This window comes from Phyllostomus hastatus, unplaced genomic scaffold (genome assembly GCF_019186645.2).
Source record: "Phyllostomus hastatus isolate PE091 unplaced genomic scaffold, TTU_PhHast_1.1 phas_scaffold_78, whole genome shotgun sequence".
Lineage (NCBI taxonomy): Eukaryota > Metazoa > Chordata > Mammalia > Chiroptera > Phyllostomidae > Phyllostomus > Phyllostomus hastatus.
The window spans coordinates 70,402,257-70,425,930 of NW_025334041.1; the positions used below are offsets into that span (position 1 = coordinate 70,402,257).

General features: G+C 47.5%; 1 pseudogene; it reads right to left on the reverse strand.

Annotated features, from left to right (window-relative positions):
• Positions 1 to 4,282: 4,282 nt before the first annotated feature.
• Positions 4,283 to 6,024, reverse strand: LOC123811277 (annotated as a pseudogene).
• Positions 6,025 to 23,674: the final 17,650 nt, after the last annotated feature.

Below are 23,674 nucleotides of genomic sequence, written 5' to 3' on the forward strand. Positions count from 1 at the left end.
CCCCATCCCCAGAAGCTGCTGAGACCGGGAGGCTGTGCACTGCTCTGACTTCCCTGTCAGGGCCCCACTGAGTCCTGGGCTCTTTTCACCGCTTTTCACTTCACTGCTTGTCTCCATCCCCACTCTCTCAGTTCCTACCCAAGTGCATAGCAGTGTATCATTGCCTGAGGGCCTAGGTACGGATTCTGGAATTTGAGTTCCTGGGTGGCCTGACCTACCTTCAGCAATTTATTTACCATCACAGAGTTTAGTTTCCTCACCTCTGAATTGGGGATGCAATTGTACCGACATAGGTTGTTAATACTTGTGAAACACTCTAAAGGGTGTTTTTTAGCATAGAGTGGTCAGAATGTTAGCTGTTCCTAATTACCAGCCATCTCCTATGGATTAGGACAGGATCCAGGATCCTTGGTCTCCCTTCCTCCCCGCTAGGCCCTACTCCAACACAGTTCAGCTGGGATGTGTCTGAAGAGCAGGCATTTCTGCATCTCTCGCATCTACATTTCTTCAGTGGTTCACCAGCGTTGGAGGATCAGCTCCAGCCTCCTTCAGGCGGTGTGTGGGATCTTCCTTATCTGATAGCTGCTCTCTTTCCAGCGTCACTTCTCACCACCCACGGTATGCCCTCTAACCACTGTCAGCCCTCAGCTGCCTGCACAGTGGGGAGCTCCTGACTGCACTTGAGAGTCCAGGGAGGGCTGCCCAGAGAAAGCAGAGTGAAGCTGTTACATGATGTTCACTAAGTTTCCTGCACTGGGGGAGGCGCCCCCTCCACAGGTCATGCCATTCTGGGCCCACCCCTGCCAGAGCCTTTATCACAATGGGATGTAAACTCCTGGTTATTGTCTGGATTTCCCACAGTCTGCAAGCTCCTTGAGTATGGATGTGTCTTGCTCACAGACCTTTTCTAACAAGTAGTACACTGCCTGCTGTAGGCTTAGATGATGGTAAAAGGGAGTCATTTATTGGACACTTCCTATATGTTAGACACAGTGCTAGGTCCTCCAACACTGGGTTGATAAGGTAACATTAACTGCTATAACAGACTGATGTGAATTTCATTGACTTAATGTAGGAGTAACTAATTTCCTGCTGGTGGGGGAGTGAGGATGGGGCAGGGGAGCTGGGACACGCATTTTCAGAGAGCCAGGCTGAAAGATACCTTGCCATCCTGAGGACCTGAACTCCAAGGCCTCTCTAGTCACCAGCCTCCTGTTGATGGATGGAGTAGTGGAGAAGATAAAGGATCACCTGAGAGTTTTACAGAACAGACTTCAAAGTGTAACATTATTCCCACCCTTATTCTGAGGCTGGAACTTGGTCTCATAATCCAGCCGCCATATAAAAGGGTCCAGAAAACAGACCCCTGCTGGGATCCCACTTTCTGCAGCATGCATTTTGGGGAGCAGCCAGCCATCTCTGCCACTCATCCATGGTCACAGTTAACACTCACTATAACCCTGCAAGGAAGGAAGTATTGGCCTTGTTTTACAGAGGGGAAAACCACGCATTAGCATCTCCATGGGAACACAGCGCAGCAAAGCTGCATGGTGTTTCCTCCCATTCTGGTAGCCCTGTCCACTAGACCACCTATGTCCACTGCCCTGAGTGTCCCACCTCTGGCCCTGGTGAGCATCAAGAAGTTCCATTTCTTTCTAGATCTATCTGTAGGGCTGTGGAACCCAGTTATTAGTTTACCACATTAACTCACCCCTGGTATAAACTCAGGACTGTCCTGCCCCTAAGTTTCCCTGGAATGTTCTCTGCTCAGCCCAATAATCGCACTGAATCAGTAAGTAAAACTACTGTACGAGAGCCAGAGACCCCCTACAGATAGAAGGAACTTGGAGACCAGCCATTAAACTCTCTCATTTGTCATTCGGGAGGGGAAAAAAAGGATGCCTTAGGCTCAGCATTTAAGTAACTGGCTGAAATTTTCATGGCTGGTTGGTAATAAATTCGTGACTATCAGCCAACAATTTTGACCTCTAGCCCATGACAAGGAGAACCCTGGATTGTACCTTAGCTCCTGAATTGGGCTTTTTTAAGACTATGTTCTTTTTTTCTTGAGTTTGGGGGACTTTTGTTAGTGTCATGTTGTCCATGGACACCAGTGGGACCTTACCAAGGACAGAGCCCCGTGTGGGGGCTGGGATTGGTGCTTTGCCACTTCCCACGCTATGGGTGTGGCTGTGGGTCATGGAGCTGCAGATGGCAGTGGGCACAGCCAGCCCCCTCTTCAGGATGGACCCCACCCCACCTTCCCTCTCTGGGATTCTGCTGCTGGGCAAGCAGCCAGGAGCCATGCAGGGATTTTGTAAAGAGTTCAGAGAGAAGATGGACCCAGCAGATGCACAGCAATGGACTCTGGGAAGAGTCCTTCTTCCCACCAGTGGTTGACTCACCTCCCCAAGTCCACGCTGTGCCTGGTCAGGATGAGTATGGGTGGGGAGAGGCCCAATCAATGTGCTGGGGGAATTAATACAAACAATAAATGAAAACAGCTGTCAGGGGGAACCAGTTCCACGACCCATGCGGCTTCATAATCGAAGTTTTTCTGGCTTTGATTCCTGCTTCATCTCATTCACTGAGAACAGGCATTTAGGAGACACTGGAAGTGACACTGTGCATACAGCTGAGGTTTGGACAATCCAAGTCACATGAAACTTGTGATTTTCAAATGATTTCATCAGAGGAAGTGAGAGAACAAAGAAAGTGGACAACAAGGTCTTCAAACATCCTCGGCCGTCACCCAGTGAAGATGCAACCTGATTTACACATACATTATTCTCTCTTGTGGAATTAATAAAAGGATGATTTTGGACCCATTGTTGGGGCTTATTGTTCTTTGGCTGATGTTGCTGCCAGAGCAGCTGCTCCTTTTTCCAAGAGTGTCCCCTATTCTCTGCTTCCATTCCGTCCCTGTGGCCTCAGCCCTGAGTCAGTCTTCATCACTTTGCTGCAAAGCTCTGCCCTGTCAGTGTGGCTCAGGCCCTACCTCACATAGCCCTCGAATTAATCTCAGCACAATGCCACAGCCACGGCCCTTCTTCTAAATTGTCCGACTACACCACTGTCCTGCCTAAAACCCTTTGGTGACTATCCATTACTCTCGAATAATGCCAGGCTCCTCACCATGGCACATGTAGCCCTTTAGATTTTATGTGCAGACTTGCTCTCCTTCCTGCCTCTGTGCTATCTGCTTAAAATCAAAGTCCCAACCATACCAAGTGTTTTCAGCCCCCAAGATCCAGGCTCTCTCTTGTGGCCCATACCTTTGTTCCAACAATTCCCTTTGCCTGGATCCCCTGTCTTCCTCATCTGCTCCAATTCTCAGCTTTTGTGTCACCTCCTTCATGAGCCTGTCCTGACAAGCTGTATCCCCGTCAGAATTAGAGTGAGCCACTGTAGATCAGTTGTTCCACTACCCACAATGCCCTACCACCCCGTCTATGCCCTTGTCTGCCTGCTGGCCTCAGAGTTCTTGAAGGCCAGGTCAGCTTCGTCTTGGGGAGGCCTGGCACAGATTATGGATTCAATGCACATTTGTAGAGTTTGTCAGAGAATGAGAATAGATTTCAGAGGAGACAGTCTTTTCGGTCTTCTCCCTAGTCCCCACCTGCCACCTGCCTTTGCCTCCTGTAGAGACAGTTGCAGGGCCCCCAGGCCAGAGTCCCTGGGTCAGAGAAACAACTGTCCCTTATTCTCTCCAAAAATGAGGATTGTAGCATCTTCATGGCCTTGAGTTCAGGGCTGTGGGAGGCCACACAGTGGGGTGGAGAGCTGGATGAAAACATGGGGACCACTGGGCCACAGTGAGTGCTGCAGACCCAGCCCCCTGCTGAGACTGGCTGCAGAAACTCTCTGAAAGGAGACTGCTCTCCTCAGCTCCCTTCCCATATTTCTCTTTGTCTCTGTAGCTGGTTATGTGTCAGTTCTTTCTCATCCCATGTGAGCCAGCACCAGCCCTAAAACGTATTTACAAACATCAGCCTGGGCTATTTTTTGTGCATAATCCGGCTCCCAGAACACTCAAAGTAACTTCTAATTGGAAAGCTCAGTGCCTCGGAGAGTGGCTCCACCTGTTGGCCACTTAAAGTTAATATTAATATTCTCAACCTGGAGGATGTCTGCTCAAGGGCAGCAGGGCAGAGTGTGTATGGCCACGGGTAGAAGCATCAGTCCAACTCCTCACATAGACAGTGACTAGGTAAGGATGCTGAAAAAAATTGTTTTTTTGGTATAAAATTTTAATATTTAGAATTAGCCAGTTGGACTCAGTTTAGATGATCCCAATTTTGTTGGCAACATCCAAAGCATCATAGACTGGGGCCCATCAAACATATGCCTTCTTCTCCCCATCAGGCCTGATCAGGGTGTTGACCTTGACCATGTCACTGTCATAGAGCTTCTTCACAGCCTATCTGATCTAGTGCTTGTTGGCCTTGACCTCCATAATGAACACAAGTGTACCGTTGTCTTCCATCTCCTTCATGACTGACTTGGTATTCAGGGGGAACTTGGTGGTGGCATAGTGATCAAGCTTCTTTCTCCTGGGGGGTGCTCTTCCAGGAATATTTAGGCTGCCTTAGGAGCCACAGTGTCTTAGGCCTTGGATGGTGGGTGATGTGCAGATCTTTTTTTTTTTTTTGTGGCTGTGGACACCTTTTGGCACTGCTTTATTTGTTTTCAAATCCTTTGCCTTGGCTTCAGCTTTGGGAGGGGCAGGGCTTCCTACTTTGCTTTGAGCACCATCTTCATGAAAAAATGGATGCTGAAAATTTATCCTCTGGAATCTGAGAGGTGAAGGGGGATTTAGAGACCAATCGAGTCCCACTCACTCACTTCTCAGGTGGGCAATCTGAAATCCAGGGATGGGGAGTCTTGAGATAAATTAGTTGAAGAATCAGGACAACAGCCCAGATTTCCGTCCTCCTTGTCTGACATTTAGTCATTCTAGTACATTAGAACAGCTCATTGTGAAGTTCAATTTTTTTAATCTGAATTGCTATTTTAGAGGGAAGAGAGGGTCAACCTCTACTCCAGTATGAATTTCCTTCCTCTTTTCTAAATGTCACTCAGTTGAATCCAACTCTAATCCTTCTCCCTCTAGGAATTCTCCCCTGAGATCCAGAAATCTCCCCTCTGATGCCTCACAGGCAACCCATCATTCATTCAACATATACAGAGGCCCTGACCTACACACTGGAATACAGTATCACAAGACCAAGTTTTACACTCAAGGGATGGAAGGATTAGTGAAGAGATAGAGGATAGATTGATAGATAGACAGACAGACAATGGGTAATTTCACATACTAAAAAGTGGTTTGAAAAAGATGAAGAGGGCAATGTGATAAAGAATAACTTTGAGTGAGAAAACTTTAGCTTGAGTGATCAGGGAATTGGTTGTGAAGAGGGCTCAGCTACAAAGGAGGAGGAGGAGGAGGAGGGAAGGGAATCCCAAGCAATGGGAACAGTAAGTGCAAATGCCCTGGTTCTGGCATAAGATTGGCAGGTCCAGGACATAGAGACGGGTAAACTTGTGGACAACGGTGGTAAAATCAGGGAAGTATGTGGAGGCCAGATCTGGGGGTGACTGGGGTTTGTATGGTGCCTCCAATGGGAAGTTATTACAGGGCTGAAACAAGAAAGTGTCACAGTCGTAGTCGCCCTTCGGATGTGTCTCCTGTGCATCAGTGCTGGAGGGCTCCTCTTTTAACCCTCATCGCACTAGAAAGTCTTTCCTTGCCCACCAAGTCTCTCCTCTGGGCCCCAATGTTAACATCTTCATGTGACTGACATTGTGCCCACCACCTTTTTTTTTAAAAGAATGAATGGTGTGTATGTCTTTCTACTTCACTAGAAAGTTAATTCCATCTGTAGGGAGAGAGTGGTAGAGTCCAGATCTGGAGCAGGGTACCTATGTGTCACATAGTGGCAGTGAGGCTTTAGGTGATTCATTCAATATCTTCATGCCTCAATTTCCTTGTCTGCAAAAGGAGGACAATGGTACATACCCCATGGAATTGTTATGAATTGTGTAAAACATAACGATGGTAGGCACAGCATAACACTCTATGAATAGCAGATATTGTTCAGGTGTGTCCTTCAGGGCTGCCCCTGAGAAGGTTGGGCCCACACCACTCAGGGCCTCTGGCAGTGGTGTGCTTCACTTATGGAATGAGGAGACTCCTGAGGGAGGGGGTTCAGTGACAGGTTCAAGACGGTGAGTTTGGAGGGCTAAGCTGGCAGAAGTATGAATAAAGAAAGAGGACGATTTCTAGATTTGACTATTCCTTTAGCCGACATAGGTGAATAAGAGGTAGTGGAGTTGACTTGGCAACAGACTTTCAAGTACACATCTCAACAAACTTAGGAGGCAGGGGTTCTTATCTTCCTTTTATAGGGCTATTGAGAGGGTGATTTTCAGGGGGAAACAGGGAGCATGTGTTGGATCCAGGATTCACACACAAGTTTGTTTAACTTTAAAATCCAGGGTTGCTCTTTCTAGTTTGTTTATTTTGATCTTTAACCCCCATAGCAGCTGGCCTTGTTCATATGCAAATTTATTGCCCTAGTGATCATGCTGGTGCCTGAAATCTTTCCATCAGCTTTGCTGTCTCCCTTGCTCCTGTGAGGCTTGGCTTCCTCCTGGCACTGGGCTCCTGGTGACAACACTGTGAAGAGAGTTATGATGTCTTCCTTTGGGCCCTGATGCCCCAGATGGAGGTAACGGTCAGAAAGATTGAAAACTGAAGCTCCACATTGTAGTTTTGTTTATCAAATCCACTCCTATCATGTTCAAATTGGAGCTTGTTTATACTTTTTCAATGTACAGTTTGACCTCTTTCAAGATTATGAGGGTGCAAACACAGGCAGGTCTGTCTGGGAGGTGGTGGTGTCCCTCATTGTTCAGGAGGTCTGAGCCTCACACAAACTAACTGCCTGCACCCAGTTTTCCCCTCTCATGATGGGGTGACAGTAGTTACTGGGGCAGTTTAGAAGAGCACCTCACCACAGTTAAGTTAGCAGTTGTCATTATTGTCATATTTACTCCAAAGAGAGAATTGAAGTCTTATTTTTAAAAAGAACATTATACCAGGGGACTACAGACAAAGGGGTTAGTGAAATTAAATTTTAAGTGAAAATAAAACAAACATAAAAAAGCTAAGCAAAGGGTAAGTACAGTACTTTACAAGGTCCTTATGGTAAAGCTATGCACACTATGCCCAGTTTGTTTGTTAGAAGACTCCATTGTTACCTTGACAATAAAGTAAACTTGAAACTCCAGGAGTAAAGCCCCTTGTCTTCAGCAACACATGCCCACGTAACTCTTGGTTTTCAATTATGTGGGCCGGTGTCTCTACCTTCACAATACAACACAGGGCTGCCACTTCTCATTGCCTCCAATGCTGTCCCTCTGGTCCAGCCACCATCATCTCCCACCTGGACTGTTTGTATCAGCCTCAGCCTTCTAACCCATCTCCCTGCCTCCTCACAGTCACTCCTCCACCCGGGATTCGATTGGAAGCTCAGATCCTCACAGTGGCCTATAGGATCCTCAGATCCTATAGAATGACTCCATGTGACTCCACTCCCAGGACTTCTCTGGTTTCCTACTCCTATTCTCCTGACTCACCCCAATCCCACCACTCTCTGTGTGCAGGAAGGGTGATGGAGCTCTGTGAGAAAGCTGCTGCCATGGTTTACTGTGAGCAGAAATGTTTCTCCTTCCCTTTCCTTTTCCTAACTTCCTTCTGCCTCCTCTTATCTCTCTGTTCTTTTTATTCCTCTTAGTAAATAACTGATCACATTTCTCAAAAACAAAGTGGAGGTTGGTTCTTTTGGTACGACAAACGATTATACCCATTCTGCTGAGAGTTCAAAGCAAATGGCATCAACAGGGTTTGGGGAGAGCCTTAGGAAAAGGTTAAGGTTTGTTAAAAATAGTTTCTAAATTCTTCAATTACCACCTTTATATTTTTATTTGAAGGAACTAGCTGCAAGAAAAGAGATCTCTAACAGCCCTCTTGAAAGTTTGCACTTTGGTGGGGATATTTTATTGGGAAATCTACATGGTCAGATAGTTGTTATTAAGTTGGGTTTAAGAAAATATTCCTGGTGAAAGATCATTAGAATCTTAGTCTTATTAAAGATTACCGGAAAACTACTTCACAATTTTACCAGGGATTCAATTTTTTTTCCCAGAAAAGGTTGCAAAAACATTTCATATACAACCATTACTTTTCAGACCAGAATTAGTACAATTTTTCCTGCTCAATGCTTTGGAGAGAATAGCTCAAAGCAAATTTGGCCCAAACTCTGATCTTTATCTTGGGACAAAAGTCTTCAGATTGAGTCAGCACTGAATCTGAATCTGACTTTAATTTGTTCCTAATTTGAATCCAGGAAGCTGCAGGAGACCCAGGGGTGTTCAGTTAGATGCTCTGCAGGAACCGCACCAGAGCTCCATCACAGCACAGAGAGCCACTCTCAGCCTCAGGTCCAGTGTCAGAGGCTGCCACCTTGTCCTGTGTAATTGTTTCAAAATGAAGTCAGATTCATCAGAATATTGATGAGTCCCTAGGATGGCACTAATAGCCTGAGTTATATCTCTGGCCATGAATAGATTTTAATTTACATTTTTAGATCATTTAGATTTTATATAAGAACAGAAAACTTCATTAAGTAGCATTTAGAAATGTCTAATAGTCATAAAATGAGAAAAAACTATCTGCATTGTGAAATCTATCAAATGAAATTTTTTCTTATCACCAAAAAAAAAAATGCTAAGTTAAAACTTCATGACCTGAAGCTGAGGACTTCTGGCCAAGATGGAGGTGTAGGAGGACACACTGTGCCTCCTCACACAACCAAGATAGGGACAACAACAATTTAGAAACAGAATAACAACCAGAACTGACAGAAAATTGAACTGTATGGAAGTCAGACAACCAAGGAGTTAAAACAGACATGTTCATCCAGATCAGCAGGAAGGATGGAGTCAGGCAGCTGGGTGGAGAGGGGTCACAGCACAAAAAGCAGTGGCACTGGGAGCAAGCATCCCAGGCATGCAAGACCACAGCGGGTGGACCCTGGGCACACGGGTGGTGGCTGGCAGACCCCGGGCTCGGGGTGGCAATGGGCAGACCTAGCGAGGCGGCGATCGTGAAGCGAGGCACTGCTCACAAGGCAGGTGGCTGACTGGGCAGTCCCAGGGTCCCAGCGCCAGGAAATAGAGCCTCGGGGCACTGATTGAAAACACCTGTGGGGGTTGAGGCACAGGGAGAGACTACCAGCCTCACAGGAGAGTTTGTTGGAGAGACCCACAGGGCTCTAGAATATGCACAAGCCCACGCACATGGGAATTAGCACCAGAAAGGCCCAGTTTGCTTGGGGGAAGCAGCAGAAAGGACTGAAAGCTGGCAGAGAGTGGAGCAAGGGCCATTGTTTCACCTCAGAACCTGCCCCCACATACAGCATCACAACCCAACAACTGGGTTGACCTGCCCTGGTGAACACCTAAGGCTCTGCCCCTCAAAGTAACAGCCTGGACAAACAAACAAAATAAGGCTCAAACAGAAGAACAGATCAAAGCTCCACAGCAAATACAAGTAAGCGACCAAGAGATAGCCAACCTATCCGATGCACAATTCAAAGCACTGGTGATCAGGATGCTCACAGAATTGGTTGACTTTGGTCGCAAATTAGATGAAAAAATGAAGGCTACCATAAGTGAAACGAAGAAAAATGCCCAGGGAGCCAATAATGATGGAAAGAAAGCTGGGTCTCACATCAATGGAGTGGACCAGAAGGAAGAAAGAAACATACAATCAGGAAAGAAGGAAGAAATAAGAATTCAAAAAAATGAGGAGAGGCTTCGGAACCTCCAGGACATCTTTGAACGTTCCAACATCCAAATTATAGGGGAACCAGAAGGGGAAGAGGAAGAGCAACAAGTGGAAAAGTTATTTGAACAAATAGTAAAGGAGAACTTCCCCAATCTGGCAAAGGAAATAGACTTCCAGGAAGTCCAGGAAGCTCAAAGAGTCCCAAAGAAGTTGGACCCAAGGAGGAACACACCAAGGCACATCACAATTACATTAGCCAAGGTAAAAATGAAGGAGAGAATCCTAGAAGCAGCAAGAGGTAAGGAGACAGTAACCTACAAAGAAGTTTCCATCAGACTGTCAGCTGATTTCTCAAAAGAGACCTTACAGGCAAGAAGGGGCTGGAAAGAAGTATTCCAAGTCATGAAAGACAAGGCCCTACATCCAAGATTGCTCTATCCAGCAAAGCTATCATCTAGAATGGGAGGGCAGATAAAGTGCTTCTCAGATAAGGTCAAGTTAAAGGAGTTCATCATCACCCAGCCCTTATTCTATGAAATATTAAAGGGGCTTATTGAAGAAAAAGAAGATGATCACAACTATGAACAGTAAAATGACAACAAACTCACAACTATCAACAACTGAACCTAAAAATAAAAAACAAAAACCCACTAAGCAAACAACTAGAAGAGGAACAGAATCACAGAAATGGAGATCACATGGAGGGTTATCATGGGGAGGGGGAGGGGGAAGAATGGGGGAAAAGGTACAGGGAATAAGAAGCATAAATGGTAGGTAAAAAATAGACAGGGGGAGGTTAAGAATAGTATAGGAAATGGAGAAGCCAAAGAACTGGTATGTATAGCCCGTGGACATGAACTAAATGGGGGAAATGTGGGTGGGAGAGGGTGTGCAGGGTGGAGGGGAATGAAGGGGGGTAATGGGACAGTGGTACTAGCATAATCTATAAAGTATATTTAATACATAAATAAATAAATTAATTAATTCATGACCTGAGATAGAACATCATGTGCCACTGGCTGCATTTTGCTCAGGGTGCCTTCCCATGCCCACAAACCCACCCTCCTCAAGAGTTCTCAGGCGAGAAGACTCTGCTGTCAAACCTAAGTCCTCCTCAGCCACAGGCCTCCCAGAGGCTCCCCATAAAACAATGGCTCTGTCTGACCAGGGCTGACAGCCTCTCAGGGGCCTCAGTGAGCAGCCTGTCCATGGTCACAACAGGTTTCCTCTTTGGGATGAAAAAAGGAACACTGGTACCACCCCACACTGAGCCCACAGCCTCTGCCTTCCCAGGGCCAGGGTCTAGGCACTGTCCCACCAGCCCTGGGCGGGTTCTTCACAGCACACGCTGGTGTTCTAGGAAGGGAGCTGAAGGTAAAAGCCAGAGGGAAACAGTGGAGGAGCTCTCAGGATTTTCAGACCCCTGACGGTCCCATATGGCTCTACTGAGGGGAAAGGGCCGGTACCAATGTCCTGGTGTATCATGTTACATTGCATTGTGAGAATTCCTTCTGCGTTTATTTGGAAAGTCTGCAATGAAATCCTCACCTCAAAGACTACCCCACTGACAGAGGACCTTTGGGGGCTCTGGACATGCCTCGCACCCCAGCCACCACCATGACCATCATCACACAGAGCCGGGCCTGAGAGGGACCCCAACACTGCTATTTTCACAGCTTGTTATGGTTTGGGGACGATATTGTAGGTGTTGTCTCATTTTATCTGTACAATTCTATGATTATGTTTTTTAAAGATGTTCTCTACTTTTTAGAGAGAGGGGAAGGGAGGGGCAAAAGGGAGGGGCAAAAGGGAGAAAATTCGATGTGTGGTTGCCTCTCGCATGCCTCCAACCAGAGACCTGGCCTGCAACCCAGGCATGTGCCCTGACTGGGAATGGAACTGGAGACCTTTTGGTTCACAGGCTGGCACTCAACCCACTGAGCCACACCAGCCAGGGCCCAGTTTATCAGGACCTTCTGCGATTATCAGGACCTTTGTAGAAATGAGGAAACATTTAAGTAACTTGCTGCTAAGAAGTCTCAGAACTGGGAGAGAAAGCCCAGTGTGCAGGTCCTTAAACCCTGTGCTGCCCTGCCTTTCTGAGAGGGCAGAGGCAGCTCGGGGCAAGGCTGCTGGGGAAGAGAGCTGCAGGCTGATCCAAGCCAGCCATAGCTCTCAACTGTCCAGCATGAAGAGAGCGGTGGAGGGCTGCCAAGGGCCAGCCCGTTACATCAGGGGCTCTCATACTCCTGCTTGCACCCTGCCACCCACAATCCTGGGGCTTACCCAGACTCTGAGTTCTAGGTCGTATCCCCTCATCATGTGAGAGGCTCATCTAGGGTAGGGGATGTCTCCCAGATCAGAGCTGCCAGACTTCTTACCAACACCTCCCTCTATCATGCCTGCTGTTCACTGACAACAACCACGTCCAGGAACCGCTCCAGACACTTGAACTGCATTCTCATTTTATCCCTTTTGTCAACCTGTCTGCCCACAACAGTCAAGGTGTAAGTTTGCCCCATTTTACAGATGAGAAAACTGAGAAAACAAGAGTTTACTTGACTGGCCAGAAGCTGGCAGGTTTGGGACTGGCTCCTGGGCTGAACCATTCCACAGGCCCCTCCTCTCAACCATGAGGCTGCCCTTCCCCAGCCAGGTTCTGCCTCAGCAACTCAAAGCTACCACACCTGCCTTCCTTGAGACCACATCTGGTTCCCCGAGTTCAAGTGTCATGCTGTTCTTTCCCACCATTATCTGCCCCTGAGGAGGGTACAGCCCGGTCCTCTCCATGCTGCCCTCTCCCCACTGGGCAACGTGCAGACTCCCTGTCTTAGCAGCCCACACCAGAGTGCTCCCGGAAAGGCCACCAGGAGCGGCCATGAGAGCCAGAGAGGGGAGGAGGGAACCGGGGAGGGGACACCAGCCCTCACCCTCTCTTGGTGGGCATGCTGTGGGGGCCAGCGTACTAGAAAGCCGATTTCAGAGACTTTTCCTCTCTCTACCACAAGTGTCCCTCTCCTCTCTGCCCCTTCAGAGTGCTAGAAATCACCCAGGCTCATGCATCAGAAGTCAGGCAGCAAGTTGGATGTGGAAAGGTCCTGGTGGGAATATGACTTCTAGCAAGTCAGTTCAGGCTCCCATGGAGCTCCAGGGGTGGCAGGTGAGATTCTCCAAGGGGAGCTGTCTTTGGTGAGAATAGGCCCACCTGGGCCTCAGGCATAAACAGCTCAGCTGAGGAAGACCCACAGCCCAAGAAGAAAGCAAGGACAGGAACTGAAAAAAAAAAATAAATCAAAGGCCACTCCCTCCCCAAGTCCCTGACCTCACAAAAACCCCTCCCTATAAGCCTAGAGACTACTTTGTGTCCCCTAGATGTGTCATCTGCTGGTCTGGTCAGATCAGCTGAGAGGAGAAGGTTGGAAGACTGAGAAATCAAGGGGTGCCATGAATTTGGGGACAGCAGCCACTCTAGGAGAAGAAAGGCCTAAGAGATCGAAAGCAGAACTTCTTGCCCCACACCCACCCTTTTGCCTCCCTGCGCCAGGAAGGAGGGGACAGAACAGGGGAGGAAAACAACAAAGCAGGGACCAAGCTATCCCACATGAACCCACCTCCAGCCAGCAAACAGCAAGTCCTGAGGGGAGGGGGTGTGGCCAGCAGGGGGATAAGTATCCAGGTCACAGCCCTGCAAGGGAACCTGCCCCCTGCTCCCCACTCCAGGCCCCAAAGAGCTGTGAAGGCTCTTCCCTGTTCATCTTTTGAAACATGTTTGAGGCCAGATCTTTTTTCTTTGCAACTCCTGCTGTCATTGGGGTCTGAGCAGGCTCATCATTCTCCTCCTGCAAGCCTTCCTGCATTTACTCAGGTGGATGCAGGCAAACCTTTCCAGCACCTGCGCACCCACCCAGGGTGGACCCCCTGTGCACCCCCTGCCCTCTTTCCCTGATCCTCCCCACCCAGCAGGCCTCATGAGCCCAGGGGCAGTGTTACCCCAGGGTCCAACTGGTTCAGACTTTATGTGCTTCCTGGACTTGTATATATATTTCCTTTGCCAAGGTAGGGATGTTCTCTTCCAGTATTTTTTCAAATGAGTTTTCAATTTCTTGTTCTTCCTCTTCTCCTTCTGGCACCACTGTGATGCAGATGCTGGAAGTTTTGCAGTTGTCCCAGAGTCTTCTCATACTCTCCTCATTTAAAAAAATTCTTGTTTCCTCTTTCTGTCCTGGTTGAAGGTTTACTTCTGCCTTATGTTCCAAATTGTTGATTTGAATCCTGGCTTCCTTCCCTTCACTGTTGTTTCCCCGTGCATGTGCCTTTATTTCCCCCAGTGTAGCCTTCATTTCTTCCCTTATGCTTCTGCTGTACCTCGTGAGTTCTGTGAGCATCCTGATCACCAGTGTTTTGAGCCCTGCATCTGATAGGTTGGCTCTCTCCATTTCAGTGAGCTCTTTTTCTCAGGTGTTGTTCTATTCCTCCTTGCGGGCCATATTTCTTTGTTTCCTCAATTTGGCAGCCTCCCTGTGCTGTTTCTGTGTATGGGGTAGAGCTGCTTGACTCCTTGTCTGAGCGCACCTGTTAACTTGCATGAGACAGAGCGTTAGGTGAATAGCTAAGTGGGTAAGCAGGGTGGGGCCCCCCACTTCACCACTTGGTGTCTGTGTGCAGGGCGGGGTCAGAGAGGGGACAATGCCTCTGCCTGGCATCTGGAGGTTTGTCCATCACTCACCCCAATTTCCAGTAACTGCACCCCCATCCGTTATGCCACTGGCATCCTCCTAGCTGTGGCCCTGGTGGTGATTCCCAGAGTGGGTGGGCTTGCCAATGTTCTAAGTTCCTGTGGGCCCTTTAAAGGAAACTGGCAGTTTCTTCTGCCCCCTGAACACCCCCGCCCCGGTTTTTACAGCCAGAAGTATGAGGCTGTGTCTTCCTGGCTCTGGGGCCATGGGCTGTGCCCTCTGGCCTGGGCCTGGGATCGCTTGCTCCCAAGGCATCCCTCCTGAGTGTTACCCACCACAGGAGAATGTGGGGCCGCCTGCTCTGCCCTCTGCCACCTCCCGCACCACTCCGTGGCCTTTCTGCCCGGTCCCCAGACTCTGCCCCTCCTGCCCATCTGGATGAGTGTGGCTTTTCAAATGCTTGGCTGTCAGGCTTCCATACAGTTCCATTTTCTGCCAGCTCTGGGTGATTTTTGTTTGAGCTTAGCTCTGATTCTTCTTGTGGTCACACGAGGAGGCAAAGCATGTCTACCCGCGCCTCCATCTTGAGTGGAAGCATAACATTAAAGATATTTCTGAGAAATACCTTCTAGGATCTTTTGTCCTGGTCTGCCATAAAGTGTGAAATTTAGCTCTAATGAATGGACTTAACATTGTTTTGTTTTCTGCCTTATGGATAATTCCGTGATGATCATCTTTGTATCAGTATCTCTGAACATTTATCCAATTATTTCACAATAATTTTCTGCAAGTGAAATGTCTATGATTGAAAAAGTACACTTTGCAGTCTCAGAGTTTAGTGTCAGAGGTTAGGTGGAATTCATCCCGCCTCCCTTCAACAGGGGTGTGTTGTGCGCCTCCTATGGGCTAGGCACTAGAAGCGCAGTGGGCAATCCAAAGAGTGTGCAGTGACTAGCTGGGATCCCAGTCAAAGCAGGGAGCACAGCAGTACAGAACCTTGAAGTCAGTACCTGCCTCTTCGCCCTCCAGCTCTGCGCTTTCCCTTGTTGTTCATCTATCCAGCAGCATCGAGTTCTTCCTCCCACTCTGCCTCCCAGGGAAACACGGGGTGCTAGCTGCTCTGCGCCTGGGGGACCCTACAACTTTGGCGGGCTCCCCAGGAGCTCAGCTGGACATCTGGGCGCTAGAAGTCCGGTCCCTTTCTCTTCACCCCCTCCTAGGCCGCACCTACCCACGATGGGCCTCCATCCCATCCCTCTCCTTCTCCCTTCCTCTCAGCTCCCAGCTATGGCTGGTCCCCTTCGCTCCGCAAGTCCCCTTTGTTCCTGGACCCCTGGTCCCTCCCGCTTCCAGCTTTCAGCCCCTGCCGGAGTGCCGCCCCTCCCAGCTGTTCTCCTGGAGCCCCTGACCTCCCACTGCCTAGCTCTGCCTGGTGGCCCGCCCAAGGGTTCTGAGATGACTTCACAGACCCCCGGCCTGGGATGGGGCAGGCCCGGCCGCCGCTGCCGCTGCTGCTGCTGTTTCCTTGTGTTTTCATCCCCCGGCTTCAGAGAGGCGAAGAGTGCGCGAGATGTGGGGTCTGGGAGAGGTGTGCGAGGCTCAGAGGATTGCGGGCTGGGGCTGTGGGAGGGGCGGGGCTCTTCGGGAAACCCAGTGTGAGGCGGGAGGGAGGGAGGGTGTTGGGAGGTGGGAGGTCCGGAGGGTGCGCGGGGCGGGGGCATCGGTAGGCAGCCAGGAGGAGTGCACCCAGCTACTGGGCAAGATTGCAAATGCCCAGTCCACCCACCCAGGCCGGCACCGCAAGGCGCACAGCAGACCAGAGCCAGAGCGCCAGGGCCGGCCGTGTTAGGCGCGTCCCGTGGTACGGGTGGGGGTCACTGGGAGCCCCTTTCTGCGAGGAGGAAGCCAGCTCGCGGGCGCGCTCTAAGTCCCCAGGTTCTCCGCGGAGGGGCGGTGATCGCAAGTCTGGGCAGGAATGCCGGGGAAAAGTTCTCCGGATCCCTCTGTAGGGCTGCACCCGCTTCAGCCGGAGCTCTGAGGGCCCTTCAGCAACCTTCCCCTGATCTGCGCCCACACACGCGCAGGCTGCAGAGTTGGGGTGGCTGTTTGGCCCGCTGGACCCAGGCCGGAGCCGGGGAGGAGTGGCCTTCCAGCGGCTGTCACTGGGTCCCGGTGGGCAAGGCTACCGCCCCTTTGCAGGACGGCCTGTGGGGTGCGGGGCCAGGAGAACGGGGACGCCTTCTGTATTCCTGGTGTTGTCCCACAGGATGTGGTCTAGGTTCACCCCTGTTCAGCCACATGTGCCCAGAGGTAACCCAGTGTAGTCGCTGGCTGGGCGAGCACAGGCCGGTCCGCGATCTGCGGGGCCGGTTCTGCACCCACGGCTGCTTCGGGGGTGAGGGGAAAAGGAGGAAGGGTAGAAGTCTGGTCGCGATCCACTTCTCCTGGAAGCAGGGAGAAACTTAACCAGGCCTTCGCAAAAAAGACAAAGAAAAGGCGGAGGGCCGTGCTAACTAAACACATCGCAGGCATTTTCCCTTGTCTGGCCTATTTCCATCCAGCGTGCAGGTCGTTTTGACAGTGAATATGGCTGAGTCGCTTTCACCTGTTAGAGTCAAAGGTGTTGTTTAAGAATTCCTGGAAAGTGCAAGTTACTGTTAAGCAGTTTACTTAAAAGTATTCCCTTGAAAGCCGGGTTGGTCAAATGAACAATCCTCTTTTCAAATAGATATTTTTAAAAATAATTTATTTGTTCCTAGAGAAAGGGGAAGGGAGGGAGAGAGGGAGAGAAACACTGATGTTGGAGAGCATCACCCAGGGATCGGTTGCCTCTCGCTCGCCCCCACCTGGGGACCTGGCGCACAGCCCAGGTATGCGCCCTGACTCGGAATCCAGCCTGTCACCTTTGGACATGGGATGTGCAGGAGGCTGCCCAGCCCACTGAGCCACAATCGTCAGGCTCAGGCAAATGAAAAACTTCTTAAGCAGTGCCCCTTTGTGTACGCTGACTACATCTAAGCAATTTACAATCGGGGGCAACAAGCAATTTGAAAGAAACATCAAAAGTCACAACAAAAGAACTAAAACGAGCCCATTTTCTCCCCACCCCCCAAGCCCTCAAAAATTCCTCAGCATTTGTGCCAGACCCATTTCTCATCATCTGTTAATTTTCTGTTAATTTTTGTCTGTTAATTTTAACAGTCTGTTAAAATTAATTTGTTAATTTTTTTAGTAGTGAGGGCTGGCTGTAAGTAGTCTTAGAACTAGTGAATCAGGAGAAAAGTATTGGAAAAGTAATGGGAATGCTAGTTTTGGTGTAAGATATTTAAAGAGAGTTTTTCTAAACTTTTAAAAAGTTGTAATAGAAAAGCTTTCATAGCTGGCAATCAGCTTTAGTCACATAGTCATCAAAGGTCTGTTACTGTCCACACAGCAGGTAGAATGAAACATTTCTTCATTTTTCTTGTGCTATTTTTACTTTTCATCTTGAATTTACCTGGGAGATGTCTGACACTGTTAGCACTTACCTTATGAAGAGCTTAAAGACTGAGATTGTCACTGTCAGAACCAGAGTAGACGTGTTAGTGCCGTAGCAAAGAGATTCAACAGAGAAATTAGACCCTTGGTCTAATTTTGTTTTGATTTGTTTTTTAAGACTTTCTTTCTTTGTTTTTAGAGAGGGGGGAAAGGAGGGAGAAAGAGAGGGAGAGAAACACCAATGTGGGGTTGACTCTGGAGTGCCCCCTAGTGGCAACCTGGCCTGCATCCTAGGCTTGTGTCCTGACTGGGAGCCACACTAGCCCCCCTTTGGTTCCCAAGCCAGGCACTGAATCCACTGAGCCATACTAGCCTGGGCTATTTTTAAAGATTGTATTGATTATTTAGAAAGATGGTAGGGAGGGAGAAAGAGAAGGAGAGAAACAGACTGGTTGGCCACTAGCCAGGGACTTGGCCCATAACCCAGACAGGTGCCCTGACCAGGAATCAAACTGGTGACCTTTTGGGAGCATTCAACCACTGAGCCACACCAGCTAGGGACAAATAAATAATTTTTAGACAGTTATTCTTATCCACTTTCTTAAAGTGCTGAATAGAGTATAATTATGTTTTATATTACAATAATGTGGATTTTCAATCTTAGTTTTAGAAATAACTTCCAGATAATCCTAGGGCCAAGCCCAGGGAGTTAGTAGTTGGAGGTGCTCCTAAACAAGTCGACTCTTTACATGCCTGTGAATTGGGAACATGCTGCCAGGCAGACAGGCTGAGCCAGGGCCATTGCAAGTGAACACAAGAGTAACGGCCATTTCCCACCTGCAGATGAGCACTACTGCAAATGGCCCATGCAATAGCCAGAGTGAGATTTGAAGATGAGTCGGACTGTGTTGTCCTAGTTTAGAATCCTCAGGTGGCTTTTCATTCCTTCCCAGGGATTGAAAGGTCTCACGGGGCCTCTCACTCCTTTTGACTCATTCCCAGTTGCCTCTCTTGTTCAGGATGCCTCAGCCACAGGGTCTCCTCCCCAGCACTTCTGCAGTGGGCGTGTCCTCGGGCTGAGTCTTTCTCCAAGGTCTTTGCTTGCTGGCTCCTTCTGATTTGGGTTTCAGCTCAGATGTCCTGAGCTGTAAAGCAGCCACCTTGATTGGAGATGGCTGCTTCTTGGGCTGGGCTTGGAGGTTCCCAGGTAAAGCCAAGCTGTGAATCTAATCTGGCTTCCCTAGGGCTCACTAAAGCCAGCTGTTGCTTGTTTGATGGCATTTAGGAGGCAAGACCAGCCATTCTTACGGCAAAGTGGGTGGGTGGGCCCATAAGTTGTGTGGGGCAGAGCCTCTGGGGATCCTCAAGGCTGTTCAAACAGTGTTAGCCAGCTTGATGGATCTCAGATATGACACCAGCTTGCTGGCTCTGTGAGGGAAGACTTTAGCAAAGAGACCATAACCTCTGCTCACCTTCATGCCAGACACTTCAGTTGCTCCCTCTATACCACTGGTGTCTTTCAAGATGCTTCCCTGGAGCTGGAGCTCAAAGGGAGTCAGTCTGAGTGGGTGATTCCATATATTGATTCTTGAAGAGCAACTGCTTGGGGCTCCAGAAGTTTCTTTCACCGAATCAATCCCCGATGGGTTTTGCAGCCAGCAGTTGTGGTGAGTTATCTTCCTGGCACTGGTACCTTGACCTTGGGGGCCTGGTGTGGGGCTGGGACTCCAGAATCCCAAGGTATCCCTTCTGAAGTTTTGTCCACCACTAGTGGGGGTGGGACCAGAATTTTCCATGTCTGTGCCCCTCCTTCCAGATTGGATGGATGTGCTTTCTTGAATTCCATAGTTTTAAGGCCTCCATTCAACTCGATTTTGTGGTTGTCAGTCTTACATCAGCTCAATTTCTGACATTCTTGAGTGATAGTTGTTCTACATTTTACTGGTAATTTTGGTGTGATGGTGTGAAGAGGTGAGACATGTCTGCCTATGCTGCCATCTTGACCAGAAGTCTTGATTATATTGGAACCTTATAGCATCTTTTGCTGTCTGGTGTTTTACCTTCTTCCCTAGATTACTTTTTCCAAAAATCTTATTACTTAGTCTCTACTAGTGATTTACTAATAGAATAGAGATGTTTTGTTACATTTTTGTCCCCTTTTTCCTAACCTCATTCCATTCCAAAAGGGAAAAAAAGCAAATATTAACAGGAATCCAAATTCTTTTCTGTAGAATTATATTAACATGGAATTTAATTTTTAAAGAAAACAGAACTTTAGATCATACCTTATTCCCATGCAAAAATACTTGTTATATAGTTGAGTAGTTTTTACAAGCACAAGTTAATTTAGAAACTCACTGAGGCAGAAGAAGTGAGCCATGGAAGAAGTGAGCCAACTGGGCTGGGTGGGCTCAGAAAACAAGTTCTCTTTTTGCATGGGCACAAGAGGGCCCTCGGAGCTTAGGAGAGAGAAAGGCAGACAGAAGGCACCTGGGGAAAGGGGAAGGGGAAAGGGAAAGGGGAAGGGCAGGTATGTGAAAGAAATACAGGGCACATGGGGGAAAACAAAGGGGAGAGAAAAGGCTCAGGAGTGCCTGAGTGAGGGCTGCCCCCGTGACAACTTTTGAACTACCAATTTGTACTTCTTAATCTCTCCACTTTTCCACCCAGTGCCCCTAACTGCCTTTCTCTCTGTCACCCTTCACTCTGTTCTCCGTATCTATTAATACATTTGTGTTCTGTTTGTTCACTTATTTTGTTCTTTAAATTTCACAGAGAAGTGAAATCATGTGACATTTGTTTTTCTCTGTCTGACTTACTTCACTTAGCATAATTCCCTCTAGGTCCACCCGTGTTTTCACAAATGGTAAGATTTCATTCTTGTTTTAAGGCTGCATGATATTCCATTGTTATATGCAAGTCACTTCTGCTTTATCCACTTGTCTGTTGCTGGGCAGTTGGGTTCCCTCAGCTTCTCAAGTATGGTAAATAATGCCACAGTGAACATAGGGGTATACAGGTCTTGTCAACTTAGTGTTTTGTTGTTTTTTTCAGGCATATGACCAGAAGTGGAATTGCTGAGTCATAAGGTAGTGCTATTTTTTATTTTTCGAGGAAATTCCATAGTGGTTTTCATAGTGGCTGCACCAATGGCAGTCTCACCAACAGGACACGTGGGTTCCCTTGTCTCCACATCCTCACCAACATTGTTTGTTGTTTTATTGACCATAGGCATTCTGATAGGTGTGTGGTGCTCTCTCACTGTGATTATAATTTGCATTTCTCTGATGATGAGCGATGTTGAGCATCTTGTCACTTTTCTATTGGTCATCAGGACTTATTCTTTGGAGTGTTTATTCAGGTCCACTGATCATTTTTTAATCAGCTTGTTTGTTTTTCTAGTGTTGACTTGTGTGAGTTCTTCATCAAGTTTGTATATTAACCCCTTATGTGACATATCATTGGCAAATACCTTCTCCCATTCAGTATCTTATCTTTTTGTTTTGCTGATGTTTATTTCTGGCAAAACCTTTTTAATTTAGTGCAGTTTGTTTATTTTTTTCTTTTCTTTCCCATGCTTGAAGAGATAGATCAGAACAAATATTACTAAGAGACATGTCAGAGAGTTTACTGCATGTGTTATCTTTTAGGATTTTCATGCCTCACATTTAAGTCTTTAATTCAGACTTTCTCCTTGTACATGGTATAAGCAGGAAGTCTAGATGCATTTTTAGGTATGGATCTCTCCAATTTTCCAAAAGCCATTCATTGACTGGCATCTCTTTACCCCATTCTATGTTCCTGCTTGCTTTGTCACACATCAATTGACCAGATAAGCCTGGGTTTATTTCTGGTCTCTTCATTATGTTCCATTGATCTATGTTCTGCTGTGTCAGTACCATGCTGTTTTGAATCCTATGGCCTTAGAGTATAGTTTGATGTCAGGTGGCATAACACCTTTAGTTTTGTTCTTCTTTCTTGAGGTTGCTGTGGCTATTTGCAGCTTTTTGTGGTTGCATATAAAATTTAAGATTATTTGTTTTAGTTCTATGCAAAATTCCATTTGTTCTGATAAGATTGCTTTGAATCTAGAGATTGTTCTGGGAAGTATGGGGATTTTACCAATCTTAATTCTGCCTTTTCATGAACACAGTAAGGGCTTCCATCTGTTGATGCCTTCCCCAGCATCTTTCTCCACTGTCTTATATTTCTCTAAGTACAGGCCTGTACCTCCCTGGTGAAACTTATTTCTAGCTACTTTATTGTTACACAGGATTGTTTTCCTAATTATCTGATAATTAGTGATTTTTGGGGGGGTGTATAGAAGCACAGCTGACTTCTGAATATTAATTTTGTATCCTGCTACTTTACGGACTTCATTCGTCAGTTTTACTATTTTTTAAAGACTCTTGAGAGTTCTTATATAAAGTATTATGTCATCTGCTATAATGACGGTTATACTTCTCCCATGTTTATTTGGATGCCCTATTTGTTTTAGAAAGATTTTATTTATTTGTTTTTGCACAGAGGGGAAGTGGGGGGAGAAAGAGAGGGAAAGAAACATCAATATGTGAGAGATACATCGATCCGTTACCTCTCACGGATCAGGTGGGGACCTGACCTGCAACCCAGGAATGTGCCCTGACTGGGAATCGAACAATTGACCTTTCAGTTCGCAGGCCAGCACTCACCCCACTGAGCCACACCAGCCAGGGCTGGATGCCCTTTCTTTCTTCTCTGATTCCTGTTGCTAAGTCTTCCAGTACTATGTTGAATAAAAGGGACAGAAGTGGACAGTCCTGTCTTGTTACTGATCTTAAGTAAAAACGCATTTAGCTCTTCCCCTTTGAGTATGAAGTTAGCTGTGGGTTAGCCATACACGGCCTTTATTATGTTGAGCTACGTTTCCTTTCATCCCAATTTGCTGAGTGTTCTTAATCACACATGGGGCCATCGGGGTTGTGTCAGATGTTTTTCTGCATGTGTTCATAGGAGCACATGCCCGTTACCCTTCCTCTGTCTTTAGTGTGGTGCACCGTCTTCACTGATCTGTGTGTATGGAACCAGTGTTGCCTCCCAGCCTTAATCCCACTTGAATTTTCTGTGTGATCTCTGTCACATATTGCCACTTTCATTTTGCTGATAGTTTCTTGAGGATTTTTGCATCTAAGTTCATCATGGATATTGACCTATATGTAGTATTTTGGTAATGTCTTTGTCCTTTCTGCAATCGGGGTAATGGTGGCCTCTTAAAATGAGCTTGACAGCCTTCCCTCCTCTTGAATTCCTGGGAGAGTTTGAGAAGGACAGGTGTTCCTCCTGCTTTTAATGTTTGACAAAATTCACCTGTGAAGCGATTCCATCCAAGACTTCTGTTTGTTGGCAGTCTTTTTGGTTACTGATTTGACTTGATTGCTGTCATTTGTAACTTCTGCACTTTGGTTCTGATTTTATTTATTTGTGTTTTCTGACTCTTTTTTCTTAATGAGTCTGAGTAAAGCTGTATCAATCTTGTTTACTGTTCCAATGTGGAGTAATTGACATGCTCACTAGGAATGTGTGAGACTCCCAAGTCTTCCACATTTAAACACTGGTATTGGTCATCGTTTTTGTAGTAGCCATTCCAGTGGGCGTGCAGTGGTAAACTCTGTGGTTTTAATTTACGTTT